Raw genomic sequence first — 18,978 nt, forward strand, 5'->3', positions numbered from 1 at the left:
ATCAGCCCTATAGTACCCTTTTTCTGATTTGTCAGCCTTCAACAGGCTGAGCCAAGATACCATAATGAAGTGTGAAGTGGCCTGGGCTGCGACAAAGGAACCATCTACGGGGGAGAACTGCAGCAGCAGATGCCAGAGTCGGAAGGGGCTGAGTGGCCAAGCTGGTTTTCAAAGAAGGGAAAGACACTTGGGACAGAAACCAGCCCTCCCCATTTCCTGCAGCCTCAGCCAGATGGGAATCCCTGTAATTCTCCTGGTGGAGCCTTGAGTTGAGATACTTTCCAGAACTGTGTTGTCGATACAAAGGATGTTGATGACATCTGATGTCTGCCTGAGGGCGTTGAGAAGGTTGATGAGTTCTTCTTAGAGGGTGTCCTAGAGAAGGTCTTTGAAGGAGCAGATTTATCTACTTGATGAGGAGAGCTACACTCATTACAATCTAGGATACTTCATTAAAAATAATTAAAAATAACTAATTTTTGGTGTAAAATGTGGATATTGACTTAATGAAAAATAACACGTAGAAATCGGACCTGCTCTGACAGTGTTTTGCTTCGGTATTCGATCTGGAAGCTGGGCCTGTTTCAAGAAGGTATACTCTTCGGTTGGAAATACCACTTACCAGCAATGTTGCTACTGATACCATCTTTCTGAGGGGCTTGTTAACTTCTGTTACTGGCCCCATCAGAATTAAGGAGCCACTTGTAATGCGAACCTAAAGGGCCATTGAGGAACTGACTACAAATCTTTATTATATGAATGTAGAACAATGTGCCCGTAATTTGTAACTGTAACATGATATACATATCTCTTGCTCATTTTCCATAATTCGTGAGCCAATTATGCTTGCCACAGATAGTTTGTGAACTTCTCTACATGTCGGTTTTCATATGAAAGTCAAGACTTTCGCTTCCTTTTTACGTCGCTGTGAAAGGAAGATCAACAAAATCCTTCCAGTTTCATAGCATTGAGGAAAACAGTTCTAGTTAGGTCGCAGGAAAACGGCACATCCATGTTCAGGTCAGCAAGCACTAACTAAGAAATGCCAGCACCTTGTCTGGAGAAACTGCACCAGAGCGTGTACGTACCAAGAAAGCGTAAAATCTGTTTACTAGGGAAAAACCAACAACTAGTGTCTACCCTCGTGTCATAGAAACCATGCACACCCCTGGGTTGACATCGTTTTCTTCAAATGGTGCAGATGAAAAAGGACGTACAAAAATATCAAAAGCATCAAAGAAAAAACACGTAAAATAACAATGAAATTAACAAAATATCTTTCCAAGTAATGCATTAGAGTGACTATCTGTTATGCTGCCTAGTTTGTATGATAGAGGTGTTCAAGATTGGTCTATGAATGCAAAAGCCATGCCCAAGTGTTGGAATATCCAAAATGCAGTTACATGCAATGAAGGTATGTAGCAATCATTTACATAGCTGATGTTATCTTGCAAATCTTGCATGGATCTTGCCCTGTTGCACTGACATTGGACACCAGGTGGTTTTGACTCTTACATGGGTCAGTGTTCATGGGATCTCCCAGCGTGAATCAGTGTCAGATTTAATTAGATCTCCCAGTTAACTAGATTCATTTTTTGCGGTGGTGTGAACTGTTTGTTAAAGTATAATGAAGTTTATTGTGAGGGGTTTGTGAGGCGATGTGGATTATGTTCTTTTTTAAAGAAATGGTGGTTGTTTTTTTTAATGGTTTAAGGTTTGGAGTAATAGTTACTGAAAACTGGAACTGAGAAAAAGTGCATTATATAACAAGCTCCTGTAAAGCAAAAAGGTCTGACATTTATGTGCTAATGCACACAAACTGCATTTGTACATGCCTTTGTTTACATGTATTACCATATTAACGCCAGAGTCATGGTTTTCCATTTGCTTGTTTTGTTTTAAGTTGCAGGATCGTGTGCTCTTATGCATATGTGGGTGTTCATATAAGAAATAATATATGTGTACTTGTGTGCCTGACTTACACATGTACACTTTGTAAACCATTGAAAAAGGCATGTTGCAGACAAAAAACATAAGCAGAAATGATTTATTTCTAGATATTATGATGGTATGGGACAAATAATATAATGTTTAGTGTACTTTAGAGATGAAAAATACTTTCTCGTGCATTTCATTACAAGCACTCTATAGAAGGAAGAACTATACGTCAGACAACTAATAGGATGAGATGAAAGAGACGAGGTCAATGCCTACTATATGTATATATATATATTTTTTTTTTAATAATAATCGGCCACGTGTTCAAATCTTCTTTACACTAGAAAATACTCTGATTCAGTGTTTGCAGCCATAAAATAATAAAATGCTTTTTCCAGTATATTAATACTGTTTTAGTAGTCAGAAAACACTTTTCAAGCCCTAAAATGGGATTGCAAACGGATACCCGATTCAGTATCTGAAAGGAACTGTTTTGGGAGTTCCTTCTGAATACTAAATCAGTATGCTATGTATCAATGTCTTGCAACCAAAATCCACTTGTAAAACATAGAAAAGCTACTGAAACCTCAAGGGAGTTAGTAACTACTTTGCAAAAGGGAAAGAATCCCATTGGGACCCCTTCCTCTTTGTGAATTAAAAAAACATTTGTTGAGTGTAGGCAGGGATAGACGGAAACACTGACAATTGTCAAACAACAAAAAAGGTTTCTTTTTAAACACAAATTGGCTTCCTTTAGCTGCATTTTTTTAAAAACGTTTGCTTTCACTGAAAGAGATAGCAGACATGAGATCAGAAGGCCACCATTCCTATGATGTCCTCCAGTCGTAGTGAGTGCCAATTTGCGAACTATCTCATTAATATTCATGAGGTAGCTCAGATTACAACCATTTACAAATAGGGAATTCTAAGAACCAACCTATTACTACATACGTCATTTCTGAAAATTCTTTGCTGGCTGCAAAAGTACTAGTAGCAGTTTGCAACCAGTATTTTGCAACTGGCTTTTTGTACATTTCTTTCAAACAGCTGTACTGTTAGGCCAGACCTGACAATGGCTAGCAGCAAGTTTAACTCCTTGCAGGTGGAGAGCTGATTTGGACTAACCAGACTGAGGCATGTGGAAGGTGTACCTTGGTTTCCAACACATACTGCTTTTCTTAGCAAGCAATAGAATAAATGTGACCTTGAGAGCTGGCCAGTGATATCTCAGCTCAGGAAGTAAATCTCGTGCAGTAAGTTAGCACCACACTCATTCTTAATACAAATGTCACCACGGTCTCTGAACTCTGAGGTACTCTTGAAGTTCGGATGTGGTACACTCATTGCAGAACTGAGCTGATTCACTAGTGATCCAGCAATACAGCATACCCTTATTACAGTAGTTCTAGGTGCATAATGAACCTGCACATGTTATTCTGCTGCTAAAACTGGAGTGGGAGAGAGATGGTGGGCAATCTGGGACACTAAGGCAGTGGTTATCTGAGGCGCAAGTTGTGTTGCATGGCATATGTTTCTATGCTTTAAAGCAATGTTCTCAGCTACAAGTGACAGGATGCTCTTTTTTCCTAATAGGAGCTCCAGAAATGCCTGTAGCGTGGAAAAAAGCCTACCCATACTGACAACGGTCACAGGAAGCTTTAAAGAACTGAAAATGTGCCCCTGATTATCTGAAAGCCTAAAGGTCGTCAAATCCTTCTCTGAAGCAGCGGGGTGTGGCTATCCAGAACCAATAAAGACCATCAGTGCCACTTTATCTGAGGCAGTGGTTATGGTATTCTAAAAGGTACAGACATTTGTGGGCCTTTCTTTAAGGCAGTGGGTATGTTGGTGTGGATATCTGAAAACAGTAAAGGCTACCTATGTCTCTTCTACAGAGGAATTAGGGGTGAAGGGGTGGATCTCAAAAACCAATACAGGGCATCAAAGACTCTTTACTGATCAATCACCGCGGCTATCCAAAGCGAATAAAGGGCTCTAGAGCATCTTTCTCTGAAACATTGGACATGTGGGTTTAGCTATCTAAAAGCAATAGTGATCACCACAGCATCTTCTACTGGGGCAGTGGGCATGTGGCTAACTAAAAGCAATAGAGACCTACAGAGCCTCTACACTGAAGCAGTGTAGGTGAGCCTATCCAAAACCAACAGATAGTTCCAAAGCCTCTTTACCTGAGGCAGTCAGTGTGCCTCTCCAGACGAATAAAGTCTACTAGTGATTCTTTAACTAAGGCAGTGGGTAAATGGACGTGGCATCTGAAACCAGTTAGGGCCAGGGAAGGCTCTTCCCCTGAAGCAGCAGGAGTGTTTTGCGGTATTCATTCCAAGAACACTCAGCCAGCCAGTTTTCTACTGGTCATGGGTATGAGGTCCTTTGGCGAGAGGGTGAATACCGCAGTGCTGAAGTGTGAGAGTTGCGTGCATTTTGCTTTTGCTTTCAAATTTCTGCTACAGCTCTTGGGTCTAATTTGTATACTTGGACCCAATTCGTATTACATTTTAATACATATTAATACATCTATAAAGGAACACTTCGTATTCATTGAAAACAAGGAAAGACCAGTAATTCTAAATACATTTATATAGCACTTACTGAGGAGGTGTTGAAGCTCTTTTTGGCGAGTAACACACTAATCGGGAACCCAAAGTGGATTAGTAGTGGATTAGTATAGGGAACTCTAAGTTATTGATTTGAGCGCTGGACATGTGAATTTCTGTTAGTTGGATTGAATAGAATGAAGGGTGGGTAAAGGTAGCAGTTTTCTAAAATCTTTCACTGGAACACGTTATGAGGCTAGTAATTTTTTTTATGACATAGCATCAATATATAACAAAAAAAGAGAAGTGAATAAAAAACATGGTCTGAATGATTTACAAATATACATTTATAAAAATTGTACTGTTTGCTAAATAACTTTCGGCAAATAGGAAGCACAGAGTGGCAATGGGCTCCTTTGTGTACAGCAAACACAAAGACAGAAATCCAATTTCAGCTCAATGTGCTCAGTACAAAGTAATAGAGAAGTAGTGCATTAGAGTATTTGAAAAGCTCGTGCTCTGGCTGCCAATTTTATTTTTGAAAGGAATACATTCTCGTGTATTCAAGAGACTCTATTGACAAAAAGCTAGGAAATATAATTTATTAAACAAATAGATTTGTTAGTCGAGAATAGGATAATTTGTCAGACTGCCTCAGGCGAAGGAAGTGCAGGTAGACAGGGAGCCTTGAAGGTGTTTGTAGTTTGTATGAAACGCTTTATGTAAAATTGTCGCGAGAACGATACATCACACAAATAAGTTAAGAGATCTCTATTTCATCTGGGCCCAGTAAAAGTGAAACAGAAAAGTGGCAATATGAAAAGAAGCCTCTTTGTGCTGGCTTCATAAATTGAGGAGTGAACCAAAAGCTATCTATGTTTAATGTTTGTATTCAAGTAAGGACCACTGCACTGTCTCTATAACTACGTCATTCATGTTTAGAGAGCGGAACATCTTGAGCTCTTCCCCAAACCACATGAATGATGTGACAATGAGATGTGCAAAGATAGCAAATAATATAATTTAAGAGCACTGAGACAGATCACTGGGGGTTCAGAGCCCAAGTCTGTGATTTTGCTATTGCTCCTTCCACTAATCCCCCCCACTCCCAAACCAATCACATGCACTTCAGGAATAATTCTGGGTGAAATTTCACAAAATGCCCCCCAAAACTTATGCAATATGGCACGTTATTGCAAAAGAAAAGGAGATCGGGCATTTTTTTTTTTTTTTTTTTTTTTTTAGCACCAAATGCCTCCATCTCCATTTTTATCTTGGAGATGACGTGCATTTGCAAGGCATTTACAACCCACACTTCAGTCTTTGTACAAAAGGCCATTTATTAGGGCAGGATTGCATCATTAGTATAACATGCAACAACAACACTTTTAACATTAACGTCTCAAAATTGTATCCCTTTTTGACCTCCCCACCCAACTCCTTTCCCTTAAGGCTTTATGCTTTCTTTGCCCTTGTTCCACTCAATTCATCCCATTCAATACGTCTTTGTCACTTTTTTCACCGAATGAACTCCAAACGCCATCTCTTTCTCATACTCCAGGCATCCTACTCAAATCTTCAATCACCTGTCTTTCATCCATGCTCCCCCGAGGGGTGGACCTGCCTGCATCTGACTCTCCACCCCTCCAAATACCACCCATCACCATGCAGCCCATCCTATCATGGCAAACCTCCAGCCCCCCAACCATCCAGCAAGCTGCAGGGTGGGTGGGTTGCTCAACTGAGGTTGTTGAGGAGCTGAAAAGGGCGTCACTTCCCTTTCCGACACCCTATAAACCAGTCCCCCAGCCCCTTTCCTCCCCCACCCACTTCCTCCCAATCCTGTCCTCTGCCTTGCTGGCCTCGCAAATTCCCTAAGGACATACTAGACTACATCTAGCTTCCCCCGGGGCCCGCCATTCTCACTTAAAATAAACACAACATCACATGTGCCACAAATAGCAGTCACTTGTGTTCAGTTTATCTAGCTCAGTTCTCTGCTTCCACAACAGTATTTTTCACAAACAAAACCTCAGCTTTATCCGGTGGTGTAGAGGATAAATCGCCGGCCTTTTCACGTAACAGTAATAACATGAAATGCCAGACGTGACGCAAGAAACACAATTTTACCCGGGCTTAATCAGAAAGGTCCTGAAAACAAAACTACTCAGACTTGCTTTCTCAACAGGCTTTCTGATTTCCAGGAGACCATAATTGAAAGATATTAGGAATGAACACCTTTCCTCCTTCAAAGGACACGTTCTCCTCCAGACTGGTTTCTTCCAGTTGAACACAGATCATTTCTCCCTGGCACTGTGACATAACAAATGGGTGCACGTAGCACATCCTAACCCTCTTCACAAAACAGGAGAAAAGGTTTAGGAGCACAAAATGACCCTTCCACCTCTTTAGTGTACGTTTCCTAGAACTTTAGACATTCAGTCTTTCAGAAAGTATACAAACCCACTATGAAGCGTCCATCTGCTGTGATACTGACACTAAAACGTTTTATTCTTCCGATAAGAAGCATTGGTTATGCTTTATTTTAATCAAATGATCTGTGGGATAGTTGACCATTGCCAATTTGCTTACTGAAATTGTAACTGTTTGGTTCACAGCATTCCTAAAACCAAGAAGTACCACCACCGATAACTGTAGGAAATCTAAAATGAGCGAGTATGTTTCGTTCACACTTCTTGACATTCTTGAGTTCAAACAACCCAGCTTTGCCCGTTACATGTATTGTTTTTGTGGTTCCTTTGAAATGCTTTGCTCAAGTGTCATACCTACGCATTTTAGCATGAACCCCTGTTGTTAGATGCACCCGCTACTCTTTAAAAGGGCAAGTGAAAGCTTTCAAGGAGAGTGTAAAGCAAACTATGAAACAAGTTTACTGTAAAATACTAAACCAATTCACTGAGCCTCACCTCACCCTGGACCAAATCTCTGAGGATTCTTAGAAGATAATTTGCAGGACTGGAAACCCATACCAAAGCAAATAGCAACTTAATGCCCTTCTTTTCCACTCATCCATAAGATTCATTGAGGTCTTTTATTGTTGTCATGACTATACTTGGCTACAAAATGCAACACATGATGCTGATCTTTATGTGACAGCCTAAACATTATTTCAATGGTTGGCTTCTATAGCTCCTCCTCCTTCAGACAAAATGCTCAGGGGTAACAGCTGGATCGGGATGCATATATACCATGGCACTGGGACTGATTAAGTCACAATGCCTGAGGGATAAGGGATTCAGCAGATGTTGGGATTGTTGCATTGGATTGTGAGACATTAACATGGCTTGGACTGATGTTCATGGTCTAATGGTCATCTCTCTTAATATTTTGATGCAGGACTAGTGCAAATTGATTGGTCTTGGCACAAACATATTCCTATGTATTGCCTTGGCTTTGGCACAAAAGTAATCATGGGTATAGTTAAGAAATTGAAAGGGCCGGAACTCAGCATCAGGGAGAACACATGAGTCAGAGATCACCACATTTAGTTCAAAGTATCCTTACTGTTCCCATCCCTGCATCAAGGTGCATAAGAGCATGTCGGATTAGAACCATGTCAGGTGTGTCAGTTGGCATCATGAAGCAGCTTGTAGTACGGGTGCCTGGTTCCCTGTGCTTCCAACGCAAAGAAAGGTAATTGTGATCATGAGTTTGATTTGGAATAGACGATCAGTTTATTGGATACCCATGTATCCTGTTCTTCACAATCCTGTGCAGAATGTAAACATATACAAAGTATTTTGCATAATTATTCAAATACTTCACAAAACAGTGAGAAATACAAGTAACATAGGTGCTCCGGGGGAGCGGTGCAGTGTAGTGACTAGTGAGAAATGCAGTGCACAAATAATCCACTATGAGATAAAAAGCATAAACAATTGCCTTATAGTTGCATAGTTTCAAAGAATGATGCAGCCCTGTATTTAGGGCCCAACAAATGGCACTTAGTATTATATAGTCAACTGAACAACATGTCAACGTTTCGACCCCAAAAGTATAACTTAAACTGAGTCTACATCAGGAAAATGCAAGTAGACACCTAAAATAAAGGATATGTGCATTCTTATTAATGAATTATAGTGGATTGACTGTGTATAAAGTCAATCAAATGAAGAAAAAATGTATGTTCCCTTACCTCAAAAAGTATAAGAGAAAGAATGTATGATGAATTGTTGTTCTGAATCAATCAGTGTCACAATGCCAACATAAAAAGTTATAAGGATGATAATGAAGACACAGGCTGCGTAAACGTAACACATGCAAGGTTTGTGTGTGATAACACATCTAGGAAAGAACAGTGAGCAAGGGGCCAAGTGGTTCCCAACCTTTTGACTTCTGTGGACCCCCACTTTATCGTTACTGGAACCCGGGGACCCCCACTGAATCATTATTGGAGTCTGGGGACCCCCACCACTGAGTAATTACTGAAAGCTGGGGACCTAATCTTTAAATATTATTTAATTTTAAGCGCCATCACAGATGCCCTGAGGAGGCTTTGCGGACCCTCAAGGATCCCTGGACCACAGGTTGGGAACCACTGGTCTAGAGTAAACAGGCTATGGGTTTTGACAGTCACAAGTATCCAAAGGTCAATGCAGTAAAAGCCAGGCTGCGAGGTGGAGATTGGTATTCAAGGTGCAGAACAGATACAGCAACCTAGTACAGAGATAACCGTGAGGATATCCCAAGTACAATGCTCAAAACGAAGCACAGTCGGAGAAGCTGTTGTGCGCTAAGCGCCTGATGGAGCAACACACACAAAACACAATCTTAAGTAGAAGCAGGATAGATACTGGCAGGTGCATAGCAGATATAGCAACCTGGGAGAAAGATACCCGTGGGGATATCTGGGGGCTGCCCAGTGTGCTGTGCTTGAAAGGCAGCACGGTCAGGTAAGCCAGTGTGCGCTATATGCCATAAAAAATTGTTGACACATGAAAGCAGGGAGGGATAACCCATTATCAAGCCCCGGGATGAAGAACAAAGCTACTCGAATGGAAGTATGTTGGATGCAGGGTTATGAAAATCGAAGCCTGGCCATGGATCCCGGTGTATTGAAGTCATGGACAACGTGTGTTGCACTTGTAACATGATGAAAAGACCGGATGGATACCCATTTTAATCTTCGGACCTGGGAAAGGGAACTCTTCATCGGGTCATGATGTGCATTCAGAATAGGACCATGCTTTGGCTCTATAATTGGCGTGTGTTAAGAAATCATGCAGGCCCCTGAATGTCTGAGTGGGAGCGACAGAGGATTCCAGATGGAAACATGCAGTGGGAAAAAAAGTTACCCATGTCTGCGGTAGGGTGCTGTGAAACACACTCCTGGGAAGTCTGGAAGAGGAAGCAGTAATGAATTGTGCTTGCACGGTATGCTAGAAGGCAGTCTTGCAATATCAAAAAATAATAATAAAAAACGTAACTTACCGCATCATCTCTCAGTATCGCAGCGTTAGGGAAGGCTCCTGTCTGCAGAAGGATGGTTAGGGTGGCAAGGCATGCGTTCTCGGTTTAAATAAATAATGAAGGCACACCATGTGCTCGTGTGGATAAAGTGACTTGGGCATGAGTCCACAGTTTGGCAACGGTGTTGAGGGGGAATTGCTTAAGAGAAAAAAAAGAGAAGAAGAAAACTCGTTGGAAAAGAGTGGGGAGCTCATGGTTTGTACAGGTATAGATATTCTGTGAATATGCAAAATCATTTTAAAAGAAATACAAGCACAGAATTATATCTATAGAGCAAAATGAATACAAAAAGATAAATTACAAAGAAAGAACAATTAAAGAACAGGAGTTATTGGTGCAATGCCCTTGGGAGTGTGAGAATTAGCCAAAACAATACACATGTCCAAAGCCCAGTCAGTAGACAAAAGTTCAAAGTTTCTAACATCAGCTAGAGGGTAGTAGCCAGATGCCAGTCCTCTAGGCTAGTGTGCATCAGGGTTTCACCTTCTGATCTAAGGTGTAGATACAAATGAATAGGGGGCGCATTCACTAGTAGTGCAAAGCCAACACGAACATAGATAGTTTTCTTTGGTAAGATTTGTGTTTTTCTGTGAATCCAATAAACCTGGTTTGAAAGGGACAGGGCTGTCTTTAAAATAAATAAAAAATGGACACTGATGTGTTTTGAGGGAGCGACGGTTTAAAATTGCAGGTTGCCAACATTCCCATTGTCCATGGAACCAACTTCACCTGAAACATGCAGTGATGTACTTCCCGATGGGGGGATTGCTAATGAATGACCACTTCAGTTTTACTTTGGTTCGGTGTATACTATTTTTACTGTTTTGTAGGTGAATCGAAGGGGGGTTGCTTGTTTGCTTTTATGTTTTGTTCCATGTGTTTTATTTTGTCTTAACCGGTGCCAGTGCTATGTTTGTAGGAAAGTATTTGACTATGGGAGGTGTATTATCCAGTTGCATCCCTCAAAATCAGCCAGCATCAGAGGAAGTACGAGAACCCAATTAGTATAAGGGAACGTTTAACTGTTGTGCTATATACCTTTTGCAAATTCTTAGCATAGGTGATAGGTGATTGCTGTGTCTTTAGTCAGTGATCTGTAGAGATGCTGGTAGCAGACCGAGCAGAGAAATCAGGTAGACAAGTTAGATTGGACCTTTTTGTAAAATGTACATGTGTAGCCACCAGAGCATAAAGATCAGAGGTATCCAACCACTACTTCCATAAATGAGTTCCATTCGAAATCCCCGAGTGTGTATTTATCTGACCTGGTCATCCTTACCCTCATGCATGGCTTCAGCCCTCAAATTCCCATCCTGGGTGCCTGACCTAAATATGCCCCAAATGAAATTAGTGCATGGAGCCATTCTTTCTAACTAAAACAAACCACCCATTGCATGCCTTTAAAATAAACTCTTCAAGGGGTCACAGGCTAAATTATGTGGAACATGTTTCTCATTGCAAAGAATATTTCTTGTTAAGTTGGCTTCTTTGGCCTTAACATTCCATGACTTCCTGCGTAGGGTTCTATTTTTATGCAGACAGTGGATAACAGTGTCATTGTAAATTCCTATTTAATAGTTCTTACCAGCCGTCTTTATTCTTTATTTTATCCAATTAATTTCACATCAGTATCAACAGTAACTTTTGGCCTAAGACGTTTCACATGGCAACACTGTGGATAGGCCTGTCAATAGCACGCGCCCCGCATAATCTCTGAACGCTGTCCACCACCTGCCACACCTGAATGAGTAAAATGCTTTGAAAATGCTGTGACCCTGCCTGTGTAGCTGATTTTCTTTAACCCTCCTCGCTCTCACCTCTGAAGTTTTAAGTGGTGCTGAAAATCCTGTGCGCGCGGCATCTTTAGAGGGCAGCGTGTATTTCTCGATATCGAGCTTCTGTCGTGCGATCCTTTTGCGGCTCTTTTAATTAGGATTTGCAGACAGGCGATAAGAGGGTGAGGAACAACTTCCAAACTTGAATTCTCCGAATCAACGTTTCTTATTTTGATCTCCGCTCACAAGACAAGCCACATTTTAAATGCGCGATGAAATGAATGTGCTGCCCACACAGAGAGATCCATTAAACGGTCGTCTATTTCTTCTAGCTTTTTCCCGCTTTTCTCTAAACCACTATTACATACACAGTGGGAACATTTTCCCGCTAAAAGTAACTTTTTTTTTCTTTTTTTTTTACAAAAACACATTTTTTAACAGTCTTTCCTTGACAAGTTGATTCAAACAAATCAAATGGAAATTACATTTTTAAAGTGAAAAAGTATAAATGATGCTGACTAAAGAGGGCGGGAACATAATTGCGAAGAAGAATAAGTTAAAAGAATGTAATAACTAGTAAATAGAAAAAAGAAATGAGTGAGTTGAGCACCACCCCAACCAATGAAGTCCCATACTTTTCACAGATGTCCACATGCAATTAGTAAATAAATGTCGTCATTGACTGTGCAAGAAAACCAGTGGTTGGAGTGGGCTCACCCGGTACACTATGCTCTACAATAGGCTCTGGTGGGCAGAGCCAAAATATGAATGACAATTCAACATGCAGTTAGATGAAGAGGCTGATCTATATAGGTATACATGCCTGTAAAGCTGGTGAGACATTTAAAGCCGTCTTTACACTAGACCTAAAAAGGTTTCTGCTAGGTAGCAGGCATCTAAGGAATAGTGATGTTATGGTAACACTGCTTTGGCAAGAAAACCATGAGGTAATTTGTATTAAAGGTGCGTGGCTAAAGGTTTGGCGCTAAGTTCATAAAAGGAACCAAGGGTCATATTTACAAGAAAGTGGCGCATCGGTCCAAATGGTCCCCTTCTCTTGCGTCGCCCCTGCCCCACCTAACAACATCATGGTTGTGCCGTATTTACAATACGGCACACCATGGCGGTCACTACGACAATAGCATGAAAATGCATGACGCTATTATGGCGCTTTGGTGCACTAGCGTCAATTTTTTTTACGGCAGTGCAGCAAAGCACAGGGAGGCCCATTGATTAAAATGGGTGCATCACTTTAACGCCTGCTCTGAGCAGGTGTTAAATATGGCAGAAAAAATGGTGCAGTGAAATGTTGTGAATTTCACTGCGCCCTTTTTTGGGGCCTCCCTGCACGGAACGCCCCTCTTGCATACATTATTCCTGGCACAGGCATAATGTGGCGCAAGGGTTTACTAAGTGGCACAATGCAAGCATTGCACCACTTTCTAAATACGGCGCAAGGAAAAAAGCACCGTAGCACCGCCTTAGCGTAAAAAAAATAAATTATGCTATGGCAGTGAAAGGTGGCACTAGGGGCTTGTAAATATGCTCCCACGGGGCATATTTACAAGCCCCTTGTACCGCCTCAGCACCTCACAGCATAATTCTTTTGACGCTAAGGTGACTTTTCTGCCAGTAGGGAGGGGCACAGGAAAAGTGACACATCATCGATGATGCACAACTTTCTTATAAATATGCCCCCTAATGTTTTCCTTAAAGAAAAAAAGAGCTGCTTTAAGAAATACAGCTTCTGAAAGAATGTACATTCACGTGGAAAACATTTCTGTTGGGAAACAAAAGCAGGTTTCCTTTACTGTTGTGATGTCACTGTAACTACAGCCTGCTGGAGGACAATTGAAGGGACTAGGCAAATTACAAAGAGACAGGAAAGGCTCAGAGGCTTATATGTTCATGGTATGTGTGAAAATCTATATGTTTGGCTGTTCTTGATTAATACTCTTTCCAATGACGTTTTCCCATGGGCTATCATGGGGATTCTTGGCAGGGAGACGTAGCTTCAGTGCTTGCGTGAAAAGACTCAACAACAGATCCCTCCGACGGCCAAACAGAGCCCTTCGTCTCACCAGTGTGCACCACTTGTCAACATGCCTCAAACGGATATAAAACCAGCTCAAAAAAACGCTCAGAAAAGGAATTTAATGGCTGATTCGCTTACCCTCGTCAAATACATTCTTGGTTGAAGTAAAACAGGGCAGTTGTTCATTTTTCTCTTCCTGTGCCCTGGACGTCCACAGAGGATTACCACTGTGTTCAGAAAGTCACACGTTCATATCCCAGCAAGCCCCACTAAGCCATTCATCCTCTGTAGAAAGGTGAAATGAACACCATTAAATAGGGCAGAAGTATTTTGCAGCCCTGAAACTGCAGAAATGCAATGCGAGGTACAGTATAAATAACAAATTACATCAGCTATGAGAGTGTCAATTTTTTGGGCACCCGGAAAATCCCTCTTTGAGCTATACTGCCTCTTTTTATTGCAGCCATAGGTTAAAGATGTTGGCGCCTCTCAAGAAGAAACAGAAAAGGGACTGAAGGAAAATGTGTTATCTATTTGCAGGAATTCTGGCACCTGGTGATATGGGACTTCGAAAAGAAAAACAACTAGATTACATTTGGGGAAGGCTCGAGGTCACTAAATCAGGTGAATGCGGGGGCTTGGGGTTTCAGTAAAGATGGGCGAAGTTGCCCAACTTTGATTGTATGAATATTGGATGAGAAGAAAAATAAATAACAGATGAAAGCATGCAAGTATGGCTGAGGACAGGGCAGATGATTAATTAGTGCATGCGGTAGGTAGGAGCTGGTGCTTGGGCAGGGCGAGCTGGAGCTTATGAACTCATAGGGGTGCTCCATCGGGCCTTTAGAGGAGATAACATCACAGGCTAGAATGGAGGGAGAGGAGATTGGTGGGGCAGAAGTTGTGCTGACTGGGGACTCAGTTAGAATTTGCCCATCATGGTCCTTCGCGGTACCAGCTCACTACTGTAAGAAGCTGCTAAACATGTCCCGCTTCTGTTAACAAACATTTGCGCCCTTCTCACTTCACAAAGATTGCTAAAGATTTTTTTTAATTGCAAAGTTGAGACTCAAAATATTTCTCAGCGTTACTTGCCCCTACATTGCAACCAAATATGCAGAAATTAAATAGTAACTAGGCAACTAGAATACATTCAATAACCATTGGGAATTAAGACAATATACTTATTAGCAAACCATCAAGAGTTAATGTAGAAGGAATAACACACATTTATAATGTCTCACATGGGGCCTGAAGGCTAGAAAGTCATAGCCTTAGTCACTGACTGCCAGACTCTTGTCTAAGACAGAGCAAACTCCTGTGTAGAACATTAGGGCTTTGCTATTGTCTATGGAAATTCTCATTAAATGAACTTTAATCGAATATCCCAGTCTTTTATAAATCATCAGTAGCCCTTTCAGACACCCAGGCCCACATTTACAGAGAACTAACTCAACACAGCTTTGCACATACAGTTGTTGCACTGCATTGCATGAAAGGGAAAGAGTAAAACAGCACCATATCTACTAAGATGGGTGCTGTTCGGCTCTCTCCTTGTGTTGGCACACGTTTGGCTTCCATGCACCAACACAGACTCCCTTGCACCATGGTGCAAGGGAGTTTGCGTTGTGGGAGGCATAGGTTTTGTGCTGAAAGGATTCCTTTCCAGTACAAAAACTATGCTTTAAGGTGTTCCTTTTTTGCATGTGTGCTGTACAATGTGACACACGCAAGCAAAGAAAGAAAAATTGAGAACAAATTAAAACATTTCTCCCTATTATACCCAACTCAAGGAGGCGTATAATTTGCGTGCAAATCAATGTCTACAGTTCTTTTTAGATAGAGATTTGCGCTAAAACCCATTGGTGTTTGTATAGGAATGCCCATTCATGACTCATGGAATGCCCCCTGATGCAAAGTAATGCAAAGCAGTGCATTGTGCAGTTTTGCTTTACTTAGTGTTACAATCCAAAGCAAATCATGATTTGCTTTGAATTGTAAAGCACACCACAATACTGTCTTGAGTTTACATTAAAAAAAAAACACAAACATAATGCAAAGTGTTTGCAAATCTGGGCCCCAGCTCACAGATGTTTTTTATAAAAATATAAATGAAAAGAATGAGCTGGGATTCATGCATTGCTTTTTGTAGCTGGTGCGCCCGTGCACCCCTGCATCAACCTGTTTGAATGAAGAGGTGAACATTGGGAGATGGTATCTTAAGTTAAAACGAGCATCGGCATTCAGTTCTCCAGTTAAATAGAGTTGAAGGCAGGGTCAGACTGGCCTAGAGGGCAGTCACACAGTGCCCAATAGGCTGGTCTGACAGATCAGTGTGTGGGCTGTTATTTAGAAGTTTTTGGGTCTGTTTTATGGCCAGGAGGACCCTTTTTTCAATGCTGATTTCGCTGATGTTAAAACAAACATTGCCTGCACCAAACATACATGTATGCAGTCTCCCATGCCTTGCAAAATACTCATACAGTGTGTCTTTGCAAGTTGAAATATGTCCTGATTTGCAATTGTAGGCCACTTTTTTTTGTTAGTGAGGGCCACTTTTATTTTGGTGCTCGGGCCTATTTTTTGTCCCGCTCTGACCATGGTTGAAAGACATTTTTTGTACGTGGTATAATTAAATGTATTACAAACCTTGTAGAAATGACCACTGAGAGATGACCAACACATTATTTAAAAAGACAGATGGCTTTATTAATGTAGAGTTTAAATGTGTGTGCACATGTATGAGGGCATTTATTGTGGTCTCATGCACTGATGTGCTGAAGACACTCTGAAGTACCTTGTCAATCGGTGTTAAATAGACCATGAGCATTGTCCCTTCACTCTGAACAGCCCCTGCTTGAAGTCAGAATTCTCTCTTGCACTCCCCTGGGCTTTTCCACTTCGAGAGGGCTCTATCCCGTTTCTGCCCTGTAGCAGCAGGCCTTACACCCAGAAGGTGTCCCTCCGCTGTGCCCAGGCCCTGCATTCTTCTCTTGTGCACTCCCAGACCAGGCCTCTGGGCGGCTCTTGTTTATTGTATCACACAAGAACTGAGCAGCCCAAGCCAATGTAATCAGCGGTAAGCGTCTTAAATTGTTTATTAATTTATAATGCGTAACATTCACTCAAGGGTGTTTTGTCACCTATTGAAGCAGGCTCTAGAATTTAAAAATTCTAGAAAGTTCAAAGTTCTCTTCAGCATAAATTCCCTTGCAGAGTTGTAATGAAAATAAATTGGGGGACGATAATATCCTTGTCAGAGTATTGACTGACATAAATTGTGTCCTAACATTTGTCTATAAAAGCATTGCCCCATTGGAGTGATTTTAAAAAAAAAATCTACACCCATTGGGACAATATTTTGTTAACGCTATGTACGGCACAATATTCATGTTAGACAATATTCTGACAACCATCCCAATCCTATCTATAATGTGCAATTATGGGACTATACTTTCAAACTGCTGCGATGGAATACTGTTGCAATCCAGGAACATATTACCAAGTATGGCTTCCACAATGACCAAACGTTTGAATTCATTTTGGCTAAGTTCATCCACCTATACAATTACCGGGAACTTCAGGGACCCTTGAGTACAACACAATCAGCTCTTTAAGGAAGGGACTGCTGAACCTGCAGAGCCCTACAGACCCCTGTCTCCCCCCATATGGCTGTGATACAGGCCAAAAGACTGAAAATGAGGGCTAAACAGATTGGGTCGAATTCACACAAAAATTGCGTTGAGGATGTGTGACTTTCCCTTTTGTATTTATGATTTAATCTGGATTTTCAGAAGTAAACCACTACTACTAATAGTTTACTCATGAAACTCAGAAGTAAATCAGGAGTATTTATATATATATATGAAGCTACAGCGTTATGAATCGGAGCCATAGTGATCAACACAAAGGTAATTTATTGGTCAAACCAATTTTACCTAAACAACTGTTACCCATATGTCAAAATAAGATACATTTTGTACCGAGCTGCCCCTTGCATATGCTTGCTTTAAACTAAATAACTGTGTGGACAACTTGTGTGAATGCGCGTTTCTATTAATCCTAGACCAAATGTCTATTTTAATTAAAAAATAGTCCTTTGTTAACTAAATTAATTATGAATACTTGGAGCACGATCATTTTCTCTCTCTTTGTCATCACTCAGGTAGTCCTCTACTTATCCTCGATATTAATCTTTCTTGCTCTCTTTCTGCCTCTTGCTCCTTTGTAATGTGTAGCCAATTCCCAAAGCCTTTGCCTCGCTCCAGCTCCCCTCTCTTTGATCCCTCCCTGCGTGTGTATTCACGGAGATGTAAACAGTGCCTGTGTTACTGCTCTGAATACTTTAGTAGTCTGTGTACAAGAAAACAGTAGGAAGCGACGCTAGATAGAATGTCGAGCTGGACTTTTTCAGACCTCGAGACCCGACCCGAGACGTGATGTTTCCTTGACGCACTGCGCACCCCCTCTGAGTTCAGGGTCATAGAGTCCTAGCCTTAGCAAAATTGACTAAGAAGAAGACTGCTGCAGTAGGTTGGAGAAAACAAACTGCAGTTGTCACCTCAGTGGTCTGCTTACATGAAAACACACACACAGGACATGAAAGAAAGGAAGCTACCAATGAGCTTGTTTGGAGGCCAGTGGCGGCAGAGACATGGGGCGATGCGCTGCATCCCAATCACTGTCTAAAGTGCTTCATCTGTAAAATGAAGAGTGCCGGTGCCCAAAGCTCTACTCAGAAGCCCGTGGTTGGAGCCATTGAATGTCAGCACGCCAAATACCAATGCATCATAGTCTGAAATCCACCCCAGGTCTCATCAATCTACTGCCAGATACTCCCTGACCCTTTTTCTCACTCATTTTGGGCCAGAGGTACGAAATTGCTTGTTTGTGATTTCCTAATAGTGAATTTTAGTGATTCACTATTAGGAAATTGCAAACTGCGATGTACAACAGTGTGTTTGACACTGTTAGCCATTCGCAGTGGGTTGCAAATGGATCTCCCTCATCATCATTCATGAGGCAGGTCGCTATTTGCTGTGAATGGCTACAATCACAGGAATGGTGACCAGCGTGGGTCAGCGGGCCACCATGTCTAGAATTGCTTTTTCAATAAAGCAATTTTTTATAATGCAGCCTGTTTTCCTTGAAGGAAAACGGGATGCATCAAAAAAATAAAAAATAA

At 41.4% G+C, this 18,978-nt stretch overlaps 1 protein-coding gene across 10 annotated transcripts in view; it reads left to right on the forward strand.

Moving 5' to 3' along the window:
• Positions 1-18,978, forward strand: part of LINGO2 (leucine rich repeat and Ig domain containing 2) — a 3,618,115-nt gene that overhangs the window by 3,497,424 nt on the left and 101,713 nt on the right. Inside the window, exon 2 of one of the 10 annotated variants that reach the window (XM_069240623.1) lies at positions 3,532-3,742. The exons of the other annotated variants lie outside the window; for them this stretch is intronic. The gene's annotated coding sequence lies outside the window, so the exon portion shown is untranslated. The remainder of the gene's footprint in view (positions 1-3,531; positions 3,743-18,978) is intronic. 10 annotated transcript variants of the gene reach the window in all.

The sequence above is a fragment of the Pleurodeles waltl genome, chromosome 1_2 (assembly GCF_031143425.1).
Source record: "Pleurodeles waltl isolate 20211129_DDA chromosome 1_2, aPleWal1.hap1.20221129, whole genome shotgun sequence".
NCBI classification, from domain to species: domain Eukaryota; kingdom Metazoa; phylum Chordata; class Amphibia; order Caudata; family Salamandridae; genus Pleurodeles; species Pleurodeles waltl.